Consider the following 22,802-nt stretch of genomic DNA (forward strand, 5'->3'; position numbering starts at 1 on the left):
ACAAAGAATACAATATGATGATCAAACTTAAAGTAAGCATTAAACACATATATAAGTGAAAAGAATCAAAACTTCATGAGTTGCTATAAATAGAATCAATTTGTATATATCAAACTTGTATTGCATTCAATCCCAACAACTAAGGAACTTAGCTACTCATGTTCACGAAATGTAAGTAAAATTGTGATATAATACAACTCATAGGATAGTAGAATCACACATAAATAAGCATAAATTAACTTCTCTAGTACTTACACTTAGATCTCATGACTTAAATGAGCTAAACTCTCTCAAAAACTCATAAAATAGTGTATTACAATGTATTGCCCGAAGTGTGTAAGTGATAACTCGAGTTAGACCCCTTTAAATATTGTCTAACATATAGCTTCCACACTCAGTGGACTCTCTGTGCGTTGAGCACGACTCTTTAACTATCCAAGCTCAACCTTTCAATGCACCTCTCATTTGAACTAAGCGCAGGGTTTGCGCTTAAGGTGTGAGAAATAGTAGCTAATTATTTTAATTCTTGATCAAATATGATCAACGCAAGATTTGCGTTGGGCATAGTTCTTCTGTCGCTGAGCATGACATTGACGCTGAACGCAAGTCTCAGCTTCTATGTGGTCCACTCAACTTGATTCATGCGTTAAGCCTGGTTAATTTTTGCTTGGAATTTAGCATTTTTAGATTATTCCTCCGGTTTAGGCCTACACAAACACTTCAATGAAGATATTTGGCCATTTAACAAGTTTTTATTACTTTAGAGTATAAAACCAGTAATTGGGGTCTTAATTAGAAAAGGTATGGGCATACACACTAATAAAATATGCATTAAATATCATGTCATGTCAGTTCATAATGCGGACAAGATAAACTTGCTGGCCGATAATATAACTTTTTTTTAAATGAAAATAAAGAAAATGTAAAAAACTATAAAAATTACATAAACTCAAATAAAATAATATCAACAACCTTATATCATCTTTTTAAAACTATACATAATTAACGTTAAAGTAAAGTAGAAAGAACATTGTTAAAATTTAAAATCTAATATTTTAGGAATGTATGATTGACAAAATTAATATAATATATAACCATACCCAATAAGTGGTATGTCCTAACCTCAAGAAAGAATGAGACTCATCTCCAAAAGAGGCAAGTGATACCAAAAAACATAGAAAATTGTGATGTACTATTATATTTATATCCTTATGTTTATTATGATAAGACAAATTTACACTTAAAACTAAAGCAAAAAACTGCACTTCCCTCTCTATTAATGAGAGGAACCTGACCCCACAAGAAAAGCTCAAGGACAAAATGATCTAATTAATATAATTTACAACTTGCTCGAGAACAACGAGTGGGTGGGGGCCATGGACTTCTCACTATCCCTTATAATTCCAATTAAATGAAACTTTAATAGAAATCCTCATAAGTGAGAAAAGACCATTCCGTAGTGAGAAGAACCTTACCCTACAGATTAGGAGTTGGGTCAATTAATAACAACTAATAAGTAACAACATTAAATAATAAAATGGCAGATTTTATCTCAAACATGCTATTTCTATTTGCCTATCAACGCTAACAGTGTGGTATAGATAAAGTGATAACAGCTAAGTAACAATATTAAATAATCAAATGACAAAGATGGTAATTGTGACATCTTAAACATGCTACTATATCTTTACCTCTCTGCCACTATGATGAACCAGTTACAGAGTAGGGTGTAAATTTGCTGTCACACTTTTTATACTACTATATGTACCATTAATTCTAACTGTTTGAAATAAATTTATTTAAATTAAAATTCTAATTATTAAATTTTTTTGATCAATTATACTTTCTAGCATATGAAGTGACACAAAATAGTGGTACAATAGTTATGTATCCTATAGAGTAAAACATGTGACTGATAATGAGATATTTGTAATAAAAAAAAACAGGCCAGCCAGTACAATTGTATAACCATAAATTTCTCAGTTTTCACTTTTTTTAATATGAGAAGTTGAATTTCAATATTGGCAGCTTATAAATTTTACACGTGATTCTAATTAAGATTAAATTACTGGCTTACAATTTTGACTTTATATTGTTAGTTTTGAAATTCATTTCTACTATTATTTTTCTTTTGGGTTAAATCCATAAACTTCTTTTCTGTTTTGATTTTGGTCAAGTTTGAATGGAAAATAGTTATGTGGCCCGATTGGAAACATGTCAGCATTATCAAATCAACAACACAAGGCTACATTGATGAAAATTATAAAACAATCCTAATTTAAAGGACTAAAATTTAAAAAATCCCAACTTTTTCATGTTTAGTTAAGATTATTTTTACTTATGTTTTGTATGTAAGCTTTTTTCATAAACTAACATTATTAGGAAGCTTAGTTTATGAGTAAAAAATTGATAAACCAAGAAAAGAAAATAAAAAACATGTTCAAGAGTTGGAAGGTTTGATTTACTTTTACATTTTATAATCTAACCATTTATAATAATAATCTAAAAACAATTATAGCAAACATATTTAGACTAAAATCAAAATCATATTTTATAACAAATTAAAAAGCTTAATTGATTGCCCTTTATCTATCTAATTTTTTGTACCATAAGAATTATCAACTTCTCTAAGCTACCATTAGCTTTATCTCTGACGACATCTATAAGTTATTTATTTTTCTAAGCTAGAAATGATTTTACCATCCTCTATCACTAACACCTAAGCCCAACTCAAGGACAATTGCATCTCCATCGTTGAGATTTGCTGCCATTATCGACTAGTTGTCACCCTCATGAACAAATGGTTATAATAACATTCTTTGCCACGCTCGCCCAATACTAACTTTAGCATAACCACATATTCACTACTCTTGGGCCTCCACCATCACTGAGATTCACTACTTAATTAGTTTAAGTAAGTTAGTTAAGATTATCTTTTACTATATAAACTCTTATATTCTCTCCCTTTAATAATTCATTGAGAAAATAATAAGATACATTATTCTTTTTCCTTCTTTATACTTTAAGATGTTGTTTCTTATTCATGCATTCTTTCATACTTCTTAATTCATTAAGAAAATTTCTTCAATTGTAGGCACCATTTAACAGTTGCTGGCCTGGCTTCTAATAGGCTATGTCAAAAAATTTCATCTAAACTTAAATGTTGGGAACAAAAACCAAAACAAAAGAAAGATGACGACAAAAAGGTGAAAAGTTAAGCCTATTGAAGTCAGCTTTTTGTTTATAAGAGCCCCTAATCCTTTAGTCAAAGAGAAAGAGGAAGTGCATATAAATATTAGGGAGGTGACTCATTTACTCCAAAAAGGTGCACATTTTCTAAATCAAAAAGTGACTTCATATATCATCTACTTGTAATTGGTTGAAAATATATATTTAAATTAAAAAAATTAATAATTAGGTATTTTTCTAAGCAATCACAAGTAGTGATACATGGAGTGATACACTTTTTGGGATAGATGTTGTCATCCACTCCGAAAATAAGTTAGAAAAAGCTATTACACATCTTCCTCATTCATTCTATAATAATCTAATGTCTAATGGTTTGAATTAATGAATAGATATAAACAATTAGATTTTCATAGAATGAATGGTAAGTGGTTCCTTCCCCAAATATTAAGCCAAACTATTAACTATAATTGCTTAAATTATCATCATTAAAGGTATTATTAGTTCGTGATCTTTGAGGATGTTATGGAAAACCAGATTTGAACACAACATGCAAAAGTTGGTTGGTATTAGCTAATATATTGAGTTTAATATATTTCATGACCATGATTTTGTACCAATATATTGCTGAGTCATTATACCAAGTGCTAAAGAGACAGCGCCACATGAACCAGTCAATGATCAGAAAACATTGTAGTGTTTAGTATTCAACAAGGAAATCATAATTAACTAGAGACATTGTAGTGTTTAGTATTCCACAAGGAAATCATAATTAACTAGAGACTAGCACTGTTTTGCAACTTCTAATTGTTAAATTACTTTTTTCTAGTGAATTGATAGAGCCCTATGTACATCGGCATAACTAAGATTTTATCTGTCAAATCTGCACCTAAGATGTTATTGTAGGGGAACATATCTACATTCCCACAAAATGCATCACTTCATGTGGTATCAGTTGTGATTGACTAAAAAATAGTTAATTAATAAACTTTAATTTAAATATATTTTTTTCAACAAATAATAATATGTGTAAAAGAATTAAAATTTAGAAAACATAAAGGAGAGAGAATGAGAGAAACTGTATAATTGAATTAGTTTTGATTGAGTAATAATGAACAAGCTAACCTCTTTATATAAACAAGGGAAAAAGCATTACAAAAGAGGAGAGTATAGGAGGTGACGTGAACAATAAGTCACCTCCTCTAACTAACAAACTAATTTTGTTACAACAGAAAATACAAAACAGAAAACCCCAAACTGGTTCAGTAAAATAGATTAGCTGAACCAATTTTAATTCAAGTAAGATTAAGACTTTAAGTCTTATACTCTAATATACCCCCTGAAACTTAGGGTGGTTGATTAGTAATGCTAAATCAGTCACTTTAAGTTGCTTTCTTAGTGATAGAAACCTTGCAATGGCCAAAGGTTTGGTAAGAACATCTTCTATTTGAAACTCAGATGGAATATGCTTAACTAGGAGAGTTTTGGCCTGAACTTTGTCTCTTACAAAGAAGAGATCAAGCTCTATATGTTTGGTCCTATTGTGGAGAATAGGATTGTGGGCCATAGCTATTGTACTCATATTATCACACAAAATCATAGGAGTTTGATGAGGAATATTAAGTTCTGAAAGAAGTGACTCAACCCAAATCATCTCCTAAGTAGCTAGAGCAAGACTCCTATATACAACTTTTGTGCTAGATCTGGACATAGTCTCTTGCTTCTTTGACCACCATATTATGACATTAGGTCCCATAAAAATGAAAGCCCCTGAGATGGACTTCCTATCCTCAGGACTAGTGGCACAATCTGCATCACATAGGAATGTAAGAGAAATAGGAAGAGAAGGAGCAGCAGATGTTGACTTGAGATGAAGGCCACATGCAATTGGCCCTTTAAGATGAAATGACAAATAGTCAAAGGATGTCATTGACCTACTTAGTTTTGATGAAGACACAAAGTTAAATAGAAGCTTGAAGACTTGGACATCACCACAAACAACATACCGAAAACTCAAGGTCAACGTTGTAGAACTAAGGATTTTCTTTATATTCTAGAGTCTTAAAATGCTTGCCTAGTATTGAGTTTAGGTTATAGGTAAACCCAATATGGAAGTCTCACAAAAAGTCTAAAATGAAAATCATATAGGTTGAGGCATCACATCTAAATATATATATATATATATATATGATAAGTAAGATTCATGCTTTTGCATTAGGCATATATGATTTTATGTATAAAGGAATCAATCATTTCAAAGGTCATGAGTTGCATGCTCTTGCATCATATAGAGTGTTTACCATACATTTAGGAAAAACAATTTTCACATATATTAATCGATTAACTCAATTGATAATCGATTAAATCTTGTTGAAATCATTTAATCGATTAAGGAGAGGCGTAATCGATTAAAAGGAGTTACAATAGCTAACCTCACATGATTTCTAGCTTATTAATCGATTAAGAAGATAAATAATCGATTAAGCCATAACTTAAAAATTGTTTTAATAAACATGTTATCGATTAACGTGTTATATAATCAATTAATATAAGTTAGACTGAGTTATATACAAAAGCTGTTATTTTAAGTAGAAAAATGAGTTTTTTTGGAAAACAGATTTCGAATTTTCAGTTTAGCGAAAGAGAGAAAAACTCAAAATTCTTAGAGCTTAATTGTCAAAGATATCTTGGTGATCTTTAAGAAGTTTTTTCTTGCATTATTTTACAATAGAGTAAAGAGGGAGAAAAGAGAGAAATTATTTTCCAAAGTACTGAAAGTTTTCATTCATTTGAGAAACCTTGCATAATCTTCACATCTAGTTTTAGGGCTGTTTGTTAGAGTTCTGTCAAGGGTTGTAGAGCCGAATTCAGAATCTTTATCCGCGCATTTGGTGTGCAAAATAACTCGGCAAACTTTTTGTTATTCAAGGATAATTCTTGTGGTCTGTTGGTATCATCACAGTAGAGAATTGGTAGTCTTCACGAGGCGGGAAGTCTTGAATCGAGCGATAGTTTCAGCTGGGGCCAGATTCACGAACGGTGTGGTATCCTAGTAACCGTTTAGAGTGGTCAAACCGAGCGTGTAGGCTCAACGAGTTCAGGAAATAAGTTCTTTCTAGGTGTATTGGAAGTGTGGTTGTAATCAAACATACATATCTGATAGTGAAGAAAATCTTCAAATCAGCTGAGAGGCCTGGATGTAGTTTGCAAGTGGACCCGCAAACGAACTAGGATAAAAATCCTTGAGCACCTTTCTCTTTCCCCATCTCTTTTACAATTTTGTCTTTACTTTCTTTCTGTGTTTAATTACATTTTGTGATTAGTGCTAATTGTTGTTAATATGTGAATAATCAAGAATATATTTAGGACAATAAAGATCAGAAATCGTCACCATTTTCATCGCAAGAAAAGTCTATTTTTCAAAGAATCAAGAACTAGTATAATCGATCAACGAAGTAACTATAACCGATTAAATCAATTGTGATTAATCGATTAACTGCAACAGCTTTGTATTCTGCGCATAAATTGGAAAAGCGGGATTAGTGATCTGCTACACCTATTCAACCCCTCGAGATGTATTTTACCTTACTATTACCCAACAAGTGGTATCAGATCTAGTACGAATGTGCTAGCTTGGTCGCTAAATTCGTTGATCCTAGAGATTATCACTATGGGTTCCACTAACCCTTTCGGTGGTGATGGTGCATCCATCAATCACCCTTCGATTTTTAGTGGCGAGGGGTACGCCTATTGGAAGGTGCGTATGAGAATCTTTATTGAGGCAATCGACACAGAGATTTGGGACTTCTTGTCAATGGGCCATTTACTCCACTACGCTTGGTGGATGGTGAGCCCAAAGAAAAACTAAAAGGATTATGGACTAACAAAGAGAAACGTAAAGTCCAACACAATCTTAAGGCAAAGAACAAAATAACTTTGGTCTTATCATACGATGAATTCTTTAGGGTATCACAGTGCCAAAAGGCAAAGGAAATGTGGGATACTTTACAAGTAACCCACGAAGGCACAAGTGAAGTTAAGCGCGCAAGATTGAATTCATTAACACGTGAATATGAGATGTTTCGTATGTTCAAAAATGAATCGATAAGTGAAATACATAAAAGATTCACTCATATTGTTAATCACATAATTGCTTTAGATAAGAGTTTTGCTATTGGTGAACTTACTAACAAAGTGTTACGTTATCTTGATAGGAAATGACAATCCAAGGTAATGGCAATCATGGAATCAAAAGACTTAGATCCAATGCCTCTAGCAACTCTCTTCGGAAAACTCTAGGAGCATGAAATGGAGTTGGGGCGCTTAACCATGCATGAAGATTCAGATAGAAAGAAAAAGGGAATCCCTCTAAAAGCTACATCATCATAAGAACAAGAAGTTAGAGATGACGAAGATTCCGAGTCTGGTCTAGATGACGAAACCTTAACTCTTCTAGTTCAAATATTTGGCAAATTTCTCAATAAGAAAGGAGGGTTCAAGTGTTTTCAAAAGAAAGAGACGAATGATTCAACCAGAAGAGGCAAAGCTCCCAAAGATCGCCTAATTTGCCATGAGTGTGGCAAATCAGACCATATGAAATATCAATGCCCGAGTCACCTCAAGAAGGTTGAAAATGAAAAAAGCAACCCCCGTGAATTTAAATCCAAGAAGGCTTGTATAGTTTGGGATGTACTAGAGGACGAAACAACAACTAGCACATCCGATAAGGAGGAGACCGCCAAACTATGCTTAATGGTAAACACTCAAGAAATTGGCAGCACAATTGATCAAGATGACACAAGTGAGGTACAACATTTTGACACTTCTTCGTGCTCTGATGAGTCTCATACTTGCGATGAATTGTATAGTGCTTTTGTTGAGTTATATGAGGAACTAAAGAAACTAGCTAAGGTAAATATAGATAGGAAACGAGTCATCATGTAGTTGTGCCATTAAGTTAATTGAGACTCCTATATGTGATCAATGTTATATTTTGAATGCTGAAATTTCTGATTTAAAGGATAAATTAGCAACGTTCACATATAGTAGTTATAATCTGAACAACTTACTTGCTGCATCTAGAAATGTAGGTAATCATGGAGGTTTAGGCTATAAACCAAAGAATAGAAGAAAACCATATAGAAGACAAGTAGCTCACATGAATAATAGTTTGGATCATAACATGCCTACTTGTTTTTATTGCGGTAAATATGGCCATACTTATATATCATGCTACATTAGAAAATATGGTGTGCCAAGTGATAATTATGTATGGATGCAAAAACAATAGAACTCTTTGATTACTAACAAGAAGGGACCCAATATAACTTGGGTACCTAAACAAGACAAGTAAATTGTTTTGCAGGTATGCCCTCAGACTCAGGGACAACATTGGTACTTGGATAGTGGATGTTCGAGGCATATGATGGATGACAGATCAAAGCTCTTCAATCTTTCACTCAAAGTTAAAGATTATGTCACTTATGGAGACAACAATAGAGGAAGGATACTAGGTGCGGAAAGATTGGAAATGCTTCACAAGCCATAATTGGGAACGTGCTTTATGTTGAAAGGCTATAACACAACCTACTAAGAATTAGTCAACTGTGCGACAAAGGTAATAAGGTATCATTCGACTCAAACAGTTGCATCATTCATGATAGAATAAATAATAATGTTAAGTTCGTAGGGCAACAAATAAACAACATCTATATGATCAATATGGATGATGTCACCGCTCTGTTTTCAACATGTTTTATCACTAAAGAGTGACATCTGGTTGTGGCACAGACGAGTAGCACATGTCCATTTAAAATATCTAACTAAGCTATCATCGCATGATTTAGTTGTAGGACTACCAAAGCTTGATTTCAAATCAAAAGACTCTTGTGACACTTGTCAAAAGTGTAAACAAGTAAAGAGTTCATTTTCGTCAAAAAATGTGATATCCACAACAAGACCTTTGGAGTTGCTCCATATCGATTTATTTGGACCATCACAAATAATGAGTTTTGATGGTAGCTACTATGTGTTGGTAATTGTTGGTGATTTCTCTAGATATACATGAACTTTGTTTCTTGTTCTGAAAAGTGAAGCTTGTAAGTCTCTAAAAAATCTGGCCAAACAGCTACAAAACCAATTTGATCACAAGATAGTTTATATTTGCATCGATCATGGTGGGGAATTTGAAAACCACATATTTGACAAATTTTTCGAGAATTATGGGAGCCTACATCAGTATTCGACTCCTCGAACCCCTCAACAAAATGGAGTTGTTGAGAGGAAAAATCGAGTATTAGAAGAGCTAGCTAGGACAATGCTAAATGAAAGTAAGGTCTCTAAGTATTTTTGGGTCGATGCAGTGCATACTGCTTGCTATATAATAAATCGAGTGCTTCTTAGGCCTACATTGTTAAAAACATCGTATGAATTACTAAAAGGCCGAAAATCTAATATTTCACACTTGCATGCATTTGGATCTAAATGTTTCATATTGAATAATGGTAAAAGATTACTAGGAAAGTTTGATTTGAAAGCTGATGAGGGAATATTTTTGGGGTACTCTGTTCATAGTAAAGCATATCGAGTCTTTAATAAATATATGATGCATGTTGAAGAGTCTGTTCATGTACAATTTGATGAATCTTCGCCAAAAGAGAATAGGAAGGTTTTGTGTTATGCAAGTATATCTAAACTAGTTTGAGCATAATAATGTGTGGGACTTGGTCCCTAAACCTAAAGATCATCCTATAATTGACACTAAATGGGTCTTTAAAAATACATTGGACGAATCTGGTTTGATTATACGAAATAAGGTACGTCTAGTAGCCAAAGGGTATAATAAAGAAGAAGACATGAACTATGATGAAACATACGCCCCCGTTGTGAGGTTAGAAGCTATCCGAATGTTATTAGCCTTTGCATCAATAATGAACTTTAAACTCTTTCAAATGGATATGAAGAGCGCTTTCTTGAATGACTATATTCAGGAAGAAGTATATATAAATCAACCGCCCGGTTTTGAAAATCGTAAATTCCCTAATCATGTATACAAACTCAAAAGGGTGCTATATGGTCTAAAACAATCTCCTAGAGCTTGATATGATAGACTGAGTAGTTTTCTATTAGAAAAGAGATTTGAAAGGGGAAAAGTTGATACATCTCTCTTTATATTAAAATCAGAAAATAATGTCTTGTTAGTACAGATTTACGTAGATGAAATAATATTTGGTGCTACTCACTGATGTGAGCCAAGATGGGGTGACCAACTTTCATGGGTTAAGTCCTTAAAATGCCTTAAGATGACCAGAAGCCAAAAATCTGACCTTGGCCAAGAAGTTGTCCAAGCCAAGCAGGCACCAGGCCAGACCAAGTTTCTGACCGAGCTGACCAGGAGTAGGGCCATGAGGCCTAGACAGATGCACCAGGATGCTGGACAGGAGCACCAGGGTTTGACCGAGGCATAGGGACCAGACCTAATCAAGGCGTTGGGCGCATGGAACCAGACGCTGGTGCAGGACCATGCCTGACCAAGATAGGACGCACCAGGCTGGGCGTGGGCGTGGCACGTAGGCCAGCTGGCCGTGGCCAAGCACTAAGCCAGGCATTGGGCGCACAATCTGGCCAGATGGGCGTGGCAACTTTAGCCCAACCATAAGTTGGCCAATTTTGGTCCAATGAGTCACGTGGGATCCATGAGCAATTTCGGCACACCATTTCCACGTGGAATTTGATTATCTTCAGCATATTTTAATTTCAATAAATTGTCTTTTAATTCATGAGTAAAAAGGCCATTAAAGTGTAACCATCACAATTAAATGATGGAGGAAATGTGGTTGTTTGTGGGCTAGCCGTTGGGAGCCTTGTCCAGCGGTGTAGCTCAAAGACACTTGGGAAAGTCTCTTTTTTTGGGAATCCAATGCAATTCAAGACCATGAGCTAGCCGTGTGCTCATTGGCCACACTTCTTGACCATGAAGAATCAAGAATCCTATGCTCGCATTTATGCTAGCCGTGAATACCATTTGAAGATAGGAATCCATATCAACCCACATTCAATTATGGCCGTGGAGACTTTATGAGGGCATTATGACATGTTTTCAACCATGTGCTCAAAGGAATTACTCTCAAGATCGTGAGCTTCAATGGTGAATAGAATCCAAGGTTTCTAGCCTTCAATGACTCAAGAAAATGTGGACAACATGAAGAATTACCCAAGATGGAATCCTATGATAAATCCAACATTTAAGTTAGCCATAAGAGACTTGATGAAGGAATTATTTCATGATTAACTCATGTTTAGCCGTGGAGAACATAGAAGAATAACAACAAAGAGAATCCAATGCTCTCCATAGTCGTAAGGGAGACACATGAAACCATAAAGCCGTGAATTCAAGCAACAAATAGTATCATATGTTACTCATCTTTATTTCCATCTTTAAATGTAGGCTAATTAAACATGTGAGGAATATAGTCCATAGCCATGGCCGTGAAACACATGTATAAGGCCTTGTTAGTGTGTAGGTTCTTAGTCAATAAGCATCCTATATTGGATTTCCATAAAGTAGTGCTTTAGGAGTCTTAATTAGGCAAGTTATTAGGCTTTATTACCATTGTAATTTTTTGGAGGAAAAACAAGCCAAACCACTATATATATATATATATATATACGTGTGGAACTATGGAATAAACAAGTTGAAAGTTGAATTGGAATTGTTTTCCTCTTTAGTTGAGCATAGGCTACTAAAAATATTCTTGGTGAAACCAAGAATTATCAGTCTTATCAAGGATCCTTCCTTGTGGCGATTATCACTTGGATTATCAAACAACTGAATTGTTTGTGGCGCCATCACCTTTCAATCTTCTCCATTTCTTTTATCCCATCAAATACATCTCCGCTGCCCAAATAAAATTAGCCTAAACAATATTTGGCTTGGCCAAAACCAATTCTGACCCAGCCAGACTCGGCCAGACTTGGCAAGGATCACACATACTCGATTAGAGTCATCAGATCAGGCTAGGATCAGCCAAACTCAGTCAGAATCAGCAGACCAGGCCAGACTCAGCCAGAAAGGGCCAAAAACATCTAGGCACGGTCAGAACAAGCAACCTAGGCCAAGACTGAATCCTGACTCGGCCAAACAGCATCATCCCACAAATTGGCTCGGTCCAAGAGCAATTTGTTCAGGCCATCTTTTGTCTACAATTTGTCTCGGCCAAAATAAAGCTAGCCCGACCATGGTTCAAGCCATCTCGGCCAAAGGTGATACACCATCCAAGAACGATCGCAACGATGAACCTTTTACCCAAGAGGTTCACGTCACTCACGATTTACTTTGTAAGGAGTTTTCTGATCTAATGAAAGGCGAATTTGAAATGTCGATGACGGGAGAGCTGACATTCTTTCTAGGATTACAAATAAAGCATATGGCAACAAAATATTCATTCACTAGATAAAATATTGCAAGGAACTACTACAAAAGTTCGAGATGGATAAGTGTAAAGAAGCTACAACACCCATGGCATCATCCTGTTATCTCGACAAGGATAAAAAAGGTAAATCAATAGAGGTAACAAAATATTGTGGGATAATTGGTTCATTGTTGTATCTAACTGCTAGTCACCCCGATATAATGTTTAGTGTATGCATGTACGTAAGAAGCAAGCATGTGTTGCTTTGTTTACCACCGAAGCGGAATATATTGTCATTGGCGTATGTTGCACTCAAATATTATGGATGAAGCAACTACTATTAGACTTTGGCTTAAAACTTGTAAAAAATTCAATAAAATGCGATAATACTAGTGGCATAAATCTATCAAAGAACCTCATTCTGCATTCTAGAACTAAGCATATAGAGATTAGACATCATTTTTTAAGAGATCGTGTGCAAAATGTTGACTAATACTAGAAGTTGTTGAAACCTTGGAGCAATTGGCAGATATTTTTACCAAGCCCCTTCCATGGGATACATCATTTGTGTTGCGCAGAGAACTTGACATACTTGATGAAAAATATCTTAGCTAACTTGCATTAGGGAAATTATATGCATTTTTTTGATCTTGAATATATGCTTATAAGTGATGTATGTTATGAATACATGCTTCCTTGCTTAAACTATCTTCATGAATGTTTTTATGCTTCCTTAGTGTGCCATAAGCCTTTAGGTTAGTATCTTAGGAATAGCACTTTTGCATACTCTAGAATTCTACAAAATGCACTGAAATCTGAGATAGTTCAGTCAATAATTGATTGTTTTGTGTTTTAATCGATTAATTCGAGTTCTAGTAACCAGAATAAATTTTCATCTAGTTTTTTTAATCAATTAACGCATGTATTAATCGATTATCTGAGCCCAATTTTTTTGAAAATCTAAAAATTTTAAGTTGTTTAATCAATTATCATGTTACTTAATAGGCTCAAAAGTTTAAAAGTTTTGAAAATTCTAAGTTGGTTAATCGATTAACTACTACAAATAATTTATTAATGATAGTTGTATATCAGTTTCAAGTGATGTTTTGGGTCATTTCCACTTATAACCCTAAACCCTCTTTGTTTCCCCCTTTCTGAATCAATTCTTAAATTGAGTGTTCCTAACCAAATCAATAGCTAATTCGCATACTATCTCATAGTTCCATCTTTATAAACTCTCAATCTCTACAAAATCCGAATCTTTCACCATTTTCCTTTATTAGAATCCCTAAATGCCAAATCTAGAAAATCTATTATTAAATTGATTAATCAAGCTTTATACCTGAAAGTATGAGTCAACCACGTTCAATGAGAGTGAAGCACAATGCCAAACGTGCCAGAGGTGGGAAAAAGGTTCCTCTTCTACTCAAGGTGGAAGAAAGAATCATTATGACCCCTATTACTCTCCCATTCTCCAAGAATCTCGGTTGGCCAAGTTCCAAGGTAGAAAACAAACATACATATGATATGCGGGTGCGGAGTGGTTGGCCGAACAAGGTTTTGAATTCCCAAATTGACTGGAGAACTAAGGAGCAAATAAGTTTTTGGAACTAAGAGGTAAAATCTATCCTTCTCTTAATGTTGTTGAGATGTACAAATCATGCCTAAGAGGGGCTCCCTTAATTGTACAAGGAGAATTGATCAAATATGGGTCATTATATGTTGAAAAACGGCTCTTACATTACCGAATTGTGTATATTTTAGTTCAAATAAATACAAACCATGCTCAACCTACAATCGATGATCTCAAGCTCATGTTCATCATAAGGGAAGGCATTGTTGTAAACTGACCTTCGAAAATGTTGAAAGTTATGAATGACATAGCTTCGACTTCATCTCTAAGTTGCTTGCTTATGGGATTTTCATTTCCTGTGTCATTGACTACTACGAAATCAACACGTCAGATGTGGACACAATGACTACAAACTCCCGAGAACACCTTGTAGGTGACAATCTTATTCACAAGATGGGCATATACAAGTATGGAAATGTATGCAAATATTAAGAGGATCACAATGCCAACATGAATGAAAACTTGCCGAATAAAGACCATGCTGAAACTCTTCGTGAGCCAAACCTTGAGCAATCACAAACCAAGGCAAATGCTGAACCTCATGTACAATCGTTTGGGCTGGCACACTTGGATGCTATGGAACAACACCTAAATGCGAGAATTGATGGTCATTTTCATTCCTTGAGAGACTATATGGCAGCTGAATGGTTAATATGTGTTGTATGTGATTTAACTAAAATCACTAATCATTATATGCAATATACGTCAAAATTACACAAATAGATATATATCACAATCAATTTCTGTCATAATCTATCTTTATTATGAATAATCGATTAATTAAATGAAAATAAACGATTAATGATAAACAATGCACTTGTTCAATTGTTTTTAGACTGCGTAATCAATTATCCTTGATTACTTAATCGGTTAAGACCTCTAAATTTTGTGTAAATCTTTCCTTGCTTTTGGCTATTAATATCAAACATTATCATAGCTTTTTATCATGCCAAAAGGGGGAGAAAGTTTTGTTTGAGTTGTTTTGCATGTTGCAGTGAGCTTTCGCATATAATCATAAAATGCTACCCTTGAGTCACATCTTACATGGTTTGAGGGGAGAACAAGGTGAGGGGACCAGCGAATTCTGATTCAACCATTGCAAACACATTTTGTCCAACATCAAGCCATCAAATGTAAGATATGTTTTAGAGTTTATCATCATCAAAAAGGGGGAGATTGGAATAGAAAATAGTCAAATAATGTCATTGACCTACTTAGTTTTGATCAAGACATGCAGTTAAATGGAAGTTTGAAGACTTGGACATCACCACAAATAACATACCAAAAACTCAAGGTCAACATCATAAAACTTAGGATTGTTTTTATATTCTATAGTCCTAAGATGCTTGCCTAGTATTGAGGCATCATATATCTCTCTCTGTATATATATATATATGTGTGTGTGTGTGTGTGTGTGTGTGTGTGTGTGTGTTAAGATTCATGCATTTGCATTAGGCATACATGGTTTTATACATAAAGAAATCAATCATTTCAAAGATCATGAGTTGTATGCTCTTGCATCATATAGAGTGTTTACCATACATTTAAGAAAAACAATTTTTACACATATTAATCGATTAATTCAATTGATAATCGATTAAATCTTGTTGAAATTCTTTAATCGATTAAGGAAAGGTGTAATCGATTAAAAAGAGTTACACTAGCTAACCTCACAGGATTTCTAACTTATTAATCAATTAAGAAGGTAAATAATCGATTAAACCATAACTGGAAAAACTATTTTAATAAACACGTTATTCGATTAACGTGTTATATAATCGATTAATATCAGTTAGACTCAGTTATATACAAAAGCTGTTATTTTAAACATAAAAGGAGTTACATTAGCTAACCTTAGAAGATTTCTAGCTTATTAATCGATTAAGAAGGTAAATAATCGATTAAGCCATAACTGAAAAAAACTATTTTAATAAACACATTATTCGATTAATGTGTTATAGAATCAATTAATATCAGTTAGATTCAGTAATATACAAAAGCTGTTATTTTAAATAGAAAAGTGAGTTTTTTTGGAAAACAGATTTCGAATTTTCAATTCAGAGAAAGAGAGAAAAACTCAAGATTCTTAGAGCTTAATTGTCAAAGATATCTTGCTGATCTTTGAGAAGTTTTTTCTTGCATTATTTTACAAGAGAGTAAAGAGGGAGAAAAGAGATAAATTCTTTTCCAAAGTGCTGAAAGTTTTCATTCATTTGAAAAACCTTGCATAATCTTCACATCTAGTTTTAGGGCTATTTGTGAGAGTTCTGTCAAGGATTGTAGAACCGAATTTAGAGTCTTTATCTACATATTTGGTGTGTAAAGTAACTCGACAAATTTTATGTTATTCAAGGATAATTCTCGTGGTGTGTTGGTATCATCACAGTAGAGAATTGGTAGTCTTCACGAGGCCGAAAGTGTTGAATCGAGCGGTAGTTTCGGCTGGGGCCAGATTCACAAATAGTGTAGTATCCTAGTAGTCGTTTAGAGTGGTCAAACCGAGCATGTAGGCTCAACGAGTTCAGGAAAGAAGTTCTTGTTAGGTGTATTGAAAGTGTCATTGTAATCAAACATACATTTCTCATAGTTAATAAAATCTCCCAAATCAACTGGGAGGCTTGGATGTAGTTTGCAAGTGGACCCGCAAACGAACCAGGATAAAAATCCTTGAGCACCTTTCTCTTTTAAAATTCTGTCTTTACTCGCTTTCTGTGTTTAATTGCATTTTGTGATTAGTGCTAATTGCTGTTAATCTGTGAATAATCAAGAATTAATTTAGGACAGTAAAGATCAGAAATCATCACCATTTTCATCGCAAGAAAATTTTGTTTTTCAAAGAATCAAGAACCACTATAATCGATTAACGAGATAACTATAATCGATTAACCCTGTTATTAATCGATTAACTACAGCAGGTTTGTATTCTGCGTATAAATCGGAAAAACGGCATTAGTGATCCACTATACTTATTCACCCCCTATGTGTATTTTACATTATTGGTACCCAACATAAGATACCTAAGTATTCATTTGACTGCCACCCAATGCTAATCCAGAGAATTGCTCATGTACTAGCAAACTTTTGTTGACACTAAAAGCCAAATCAGGTCAAGTAATAGTTGCATACCAGAGTGCACCAATAACTGACCTAAACAGAGAGGGATTATCAAAGGGTTTTGATCCAGTTTTAGAAAGCTTGCAAGTGTTAGACATAGGGTTAATACTAGGCTTTCCATTATCCATATTAGCTTTTATAAGCAAATCTTTTGCATACTTACTTGAGAGAGGAATAGAAACCCATCTAGAAAATGCTATATCTCAATGCCTATAAAGTAATCCAGCTTTCCTAGATTTTTTAGAGCAAAACTAGATTTGAGTTTGTTGATTAGATGAGAAACCTCTAAATTGGAGGAGCCAGTGATGATGATATCATCTACATATACCAAAACAAATATTTGTAGAGACCTAGAGATGAACAAGGAGTTATCGCATTTGTTGTTGTTAAACCCTAGTTTCATAAGAGTACCTTTGAGTTTCTCAAACCACTACCTAGGAGCTTGATCGAACCCATATAAAACTTTATGTAGCCTGCATACAATAGTTTTCTCTCCCACATGAAATCTAGCAAGCTGAGTCATGTAAACTTCTTCATTCAACACTTCATTTAGAAAAAACATTGTTTATATCCAACTGTTGAATAGCTCAACCATAGGTTACTGCTAATGTGAGCAGAATTCTAATAGTAACAGGTTTGACTAAAGGTGAAAAGGTTTCATTGTAGTCAATTCCTTGTTGTTGATGAAACCCCTTAACAACCAACCCGACTTTATATCTATTGACTGAACCATCAGGGTTTTCTTTAACCCTAAAAATCCACTTACACCCAATTTCCTTCTTAAGAGGAGGAAAAGGAACTAGGGACCAAGTTCCTAACTTAAGAATAGCATCATATTCTTCTTGCCATTGAATTTTTCCAAATGGGACTAAGAATGGTTTCTTTTGCAGTTGAGGGTTTTTGTGTGAGCAAGAAACAGACTTGCTAGGCTAGGCATAATAGATTTATTAATACCTGACTTTGACATAGTAACCATGGGATGAGTGGAGAAGGGAACAATAGGTAAAGAATGACATGAATAAGTTGTAGTGTTTAGAAGCATGGAGGACTCTGACTCATCTATAGGAGAATTAGACAAAGAAAAATCTGAAACAGGAGAAGAGATATTTGACAATTGACCATTAATATGAGGACTGGAAAGATTGGAATACTGATCACTAGTGTTGTGTGTTTGACCTAGAAAGTTATTAGGAGAACCAAAGGAAGATTCAGTGATGATAGAAGGATTAGAACTAGAGTTAGACGAATTGGAAGAAGGTTGATGTGTTTTATTTGAATTTTGGAATGGAAAAACAAATTCATTGAATGTGACATCTTTAGAAATATATAACCTTCCTTCCTTGGACATACACCTGTATCCTTTATGAATTGAGGAATATCCTAGAAAAGTGCGTTCAGTGGACCTATACTGAAGTTTGTGAATATTGTAAGGCCTTAGTAAGGTAAATCAGACACACCCAAACACTCTTAGAATACTATAATCGGGCACTTTGTCATACAATAAAAAGAAAGGTGAGTTGTTGTTTAAGGTAGGAGAAGGAAGTTTGTTGATTAAGAGGACAACAATAGTGAAAGCATATTCCCATAATGTTATAGGTAGACTAGCATGAGCTAGCAGGATTAGGCCAGTTTCAACTATGTGTCTATGTTTTCTCTTAATAGTGCCTTGTTGATGATGTGTATGTGGACAAGAGAGTCTGTGATTTATGTCTAATGAGGTTAGAAAGGAAGTAAATGGCCTAAAATCAACTATGTGTTTATGGACAAGAGAGTCTGTGATTTGACATAGTGCTTGAAAACAGTAAAGTTATCTGATTTTTGTTTAAGAAAATATATCCAAGTGTATTTAGCCTTGGAATCAACAATGGAAAGGTAGTATTTGGACCTTGACTCAGACAAAACAGGGCAGGGCCCCATACATCAAGATGAAGAATATCAAAGGCCTTAGAATCAAGACCAGTAGATTTGGGAGCATGTATTCTATAAGATTTTCCATAACAACAAGCATTGCAAAAATCAAAGATTGTTTTATTAGAATGATAAATTTTATATTGAGACTGTACTTTATTTACAATGGCAACATGAACATGACCTAATCTAAAATGCCAAAAAGAGTAATTAAAATTGTTTTTGACACTAGAATTAGAACTAGCTAGGGCAACAGACTGGATCTTGGAGTTTGGTGTAGAACTAGAAGTGCAATGAGTGGACTTCTTGGAGAAGAGACTAGGGAAAGCATATAAGCCCTCTAAGGTGAGAGACCCTTTGAGGAGAATAGTTTTAGAATCCTGAGATTTGACAAAACATTCATTAGGATGGAATTCAAAAAAGCAGGCATTATCCTTAGCAAATAGAGAAACACTTATTAAGTTCTTGGTAATAGTTGGAACTAGAAGTAAGTTTTTAAGGGAAAGAGATTTGAGGATTAAAAGGATATGGAAAAGAAGTATGGCCAGTGTAAGAGATAGAAGCCTTAGTACCATTACCCATATAAAGATGTTTTGGGCCAAACTGTTATGTTGTCTCATGAAGCAGTGCATGATCTGAAGTAATGTGATTGGTTGCACCAGAATCTGACATGCATAACATAAGGATGTCACCCATTCATAGCTTGAGGATGTGACCCATTCATAGCTTGAGGCTGAGCATGTGAGAGATTAGGCATGCTGCTATAGAAAGATGAGTGAGGCGGAGCAGCAGGATTGTTATCATAGTATGTGTTGTAGTCAGGGTATTGTTGTATAGATCTGGAAGTGTGATGAGAGCAATATGAATCTGGCTTGGGTCCCTTAGAGAACATGGGATGAGCAGGGTTAGGATAGGATTGTGTATAAGAGAAGTTGTTTGGATGTGAGCGTGAGGGATAATAGGGAAAACTGGGATCTTGTTGGGCATAATAACACCAATCTAAGTCATGGCTTGGACGATTGGAGTAGGAACATAAGTAGTTATTTCCAAAACGACATGGAGTTCTTCCTCCTCTTGAAGATCTTCCCCCTCTTCTTCTAAACATTCCCCCCACGCGATCCTCCAGCCAAAGGATGAGACATAGGTTCATGTCTAGTGTTAGGGGCAGAAGGATAATTTTCATATCTAGGCTGTGATGATTTAGGATGAAAATTTCCTGAGTTGTTTACTGAATCTGGAAACTGATTTGGAGATGGAACATAAGCAAATTGATAGATAAGGCATCTAAGATGGCCTTGTGTCTATTCTTGATGAATCTGTATTCAAAGGTTAGAGGAAATTGCTCAAGGTCATTGATTGAGAGAGGTTCAATTTGACTTTCAATTGCAGTAATGACATATTGAAATTCCTCACCAAGACCGTCAAGAATGTAGTCAACATGCTCAACAATAGAAATAGGATTACTTGTAGATGCAAGTGAATCAGTGATGATGACCTTGATTTTAGAGAAGTATTTAGATATAGGAGTGGATCATTGAGAGATGGTGCGAAGTTGAGGCCTAAGTTGTCTACTTCTGGCCTTGGTGTGTGCATTGCAGAATGCTTTGAGTTCCTCCCATAGTTGATAGGATGAGGTGCAGCCAAGAACTCTTGGTTGTAATGACTCAGATATAGAGTTGAGGATCCAAGAAAACATTGTTTGATCTTGTTCCTCCCAGCTAAGAATGTAGGATTTACAAGATGACGCTCTTTGTCAAGATCAGAGAGAAATCTGGGAGGATTATCAGTTAGGAGGACAAATCTGAGTGCCCTATTTGATCTGAGAGTAGCCACCATGAACTAACTCCAAGTGAGGTAATTTTTCTCACTGAGTTTAGTGTGGAGATGGGAAGAGAAAATGAAGGAGAAATGGTTTGTAGAGGTGCAGAAGCAGGTGGGAAGGAAGATGAAGGTGCATGATTTGTGGCTGAGGCCATTAGGACGATTGATACCATGTAAAAGAATTAAAATTCAGAAAACAAAATGGAGAGAGACTGAGAGAAACTGTGTAATTGAATCAGTTTTAATTGAGAAATAATGAACAAGCTAATCCCTTTATATAACCAAGGGAAAGCATTATAAAAGAGGAGAGTATAAGAGGTGACGTGAACAATAAGACACCTCCTCTAACTAATAAACTAATTTTATTACAACAGAAAATACAAAACAGAAAACCCCAAATTGATTCAGTAAAACAGATTAGCTGAATCAGTTTTATTCAAGTAAGATTAAGACTTTAAGTCTTATAATCTAATAATATGGAATGATACATTTTTTGGGACAACAGTGTGTTCCCATAAGAGACTTGTATGCTTTTAATGTATGTTTCCTCTTTTGCTCGTATAAGACGGGACAAAAGATGGGCTAAACGTATTTTTTGGGATATATTCACCTTACAACTCTTTCTGGTTAGATATATATACCCTATATCAAAAATTTAATTATATCTACGATTTATATATTATTATTTAGATAAAATTCTAAATGAATAATTATAATTAGAAATACCACTAGGCCTTCCAACCCTTACTCAAGTATACTCAGTAATTTATGTCATTGAGTCACTAACATAAAGACTATTTAGAGGAACAATGAGATCCTTCGGCTTGTAAGCCATGAAGCATTTGTATAAGATTACTACAAAGGTAAGAGTCCAATGGTTTCCTATAAGTTAACCAGACTTCTTCTAAGGGCATAGAACGTTTAGGTCGCTAAGAGCTTCTAAGTGTGATGCAATTGTCAATGTGATAGCAAAGAGATAGTTGACAACTGAAACCACAGCTTCCTTCTAATGGACAGTTCAACCTACCTATTATAAATGTTTCGACGAATCGCTCAACCCATATTATCGTCAACCGATTGCTTTAGTTGATGCCCTAAAGTCTTATAATGTTCTATAAGGGAGAGGTTTAACATTCGTCTACAAGAAAGTGGACGGTACTTAGGGATAAGACAGGAGGCCACATGACTGGAAGCAACTTCTTTTATAGATGTCAAATCTACGAGCATTCTTGTTTATACACATTAGATGTTATATAAATAATGTAATCGAGTTTGTTTAATAACTAATAGATTAAAAAAGCACTTCCTAGAATAACATAAATGATATCATTGTGGTTACTTGTTACATTAACAAGAGATGAGATGTTGAGTTGGCAACAAACCTCATCAAGTATGTTGTCACACCAACTACGGGAAGATGTCTGAAATCTTCCTTAAGTAGCATATAGCCAACATCGTATCAAAATAACGCACCATACTCTTAGGTATCTAAATGCATTTAAGGCATATTAAAAAGTTTTGGTGAAGGTCAAAAGATATGAATGAAAGATGGAAGAACTATATTCAGAAACTTTTCAACAAGGGACATGATTCTTTATTACCAAAGACTACACATAAAAGAGGAGGATCCAAATTACATTTTTTATTAAAAAATTCAAGAGTTGAAGGTGAAAGAAACTTTGAAAATGATAGAAAATGAGAAAGCAATTGAACCAAATAAAGTTGACTCA

This window comes from Lupinus angustifolius, chromosome LG07 (assembly GCF_001865875.1).
Source record: "Lupinus angustifolius cultivar Tanjil chromosome LG07, LupAngTanjil_v1.0, whole genome shotgun sequence".
Lineage (NCBI taxonomy): Eukaryota > Viridiplantae > Streptophyta > Magnoliopsida > Fabales > Fabaceae > Lupinus > Lupinus angustifolius.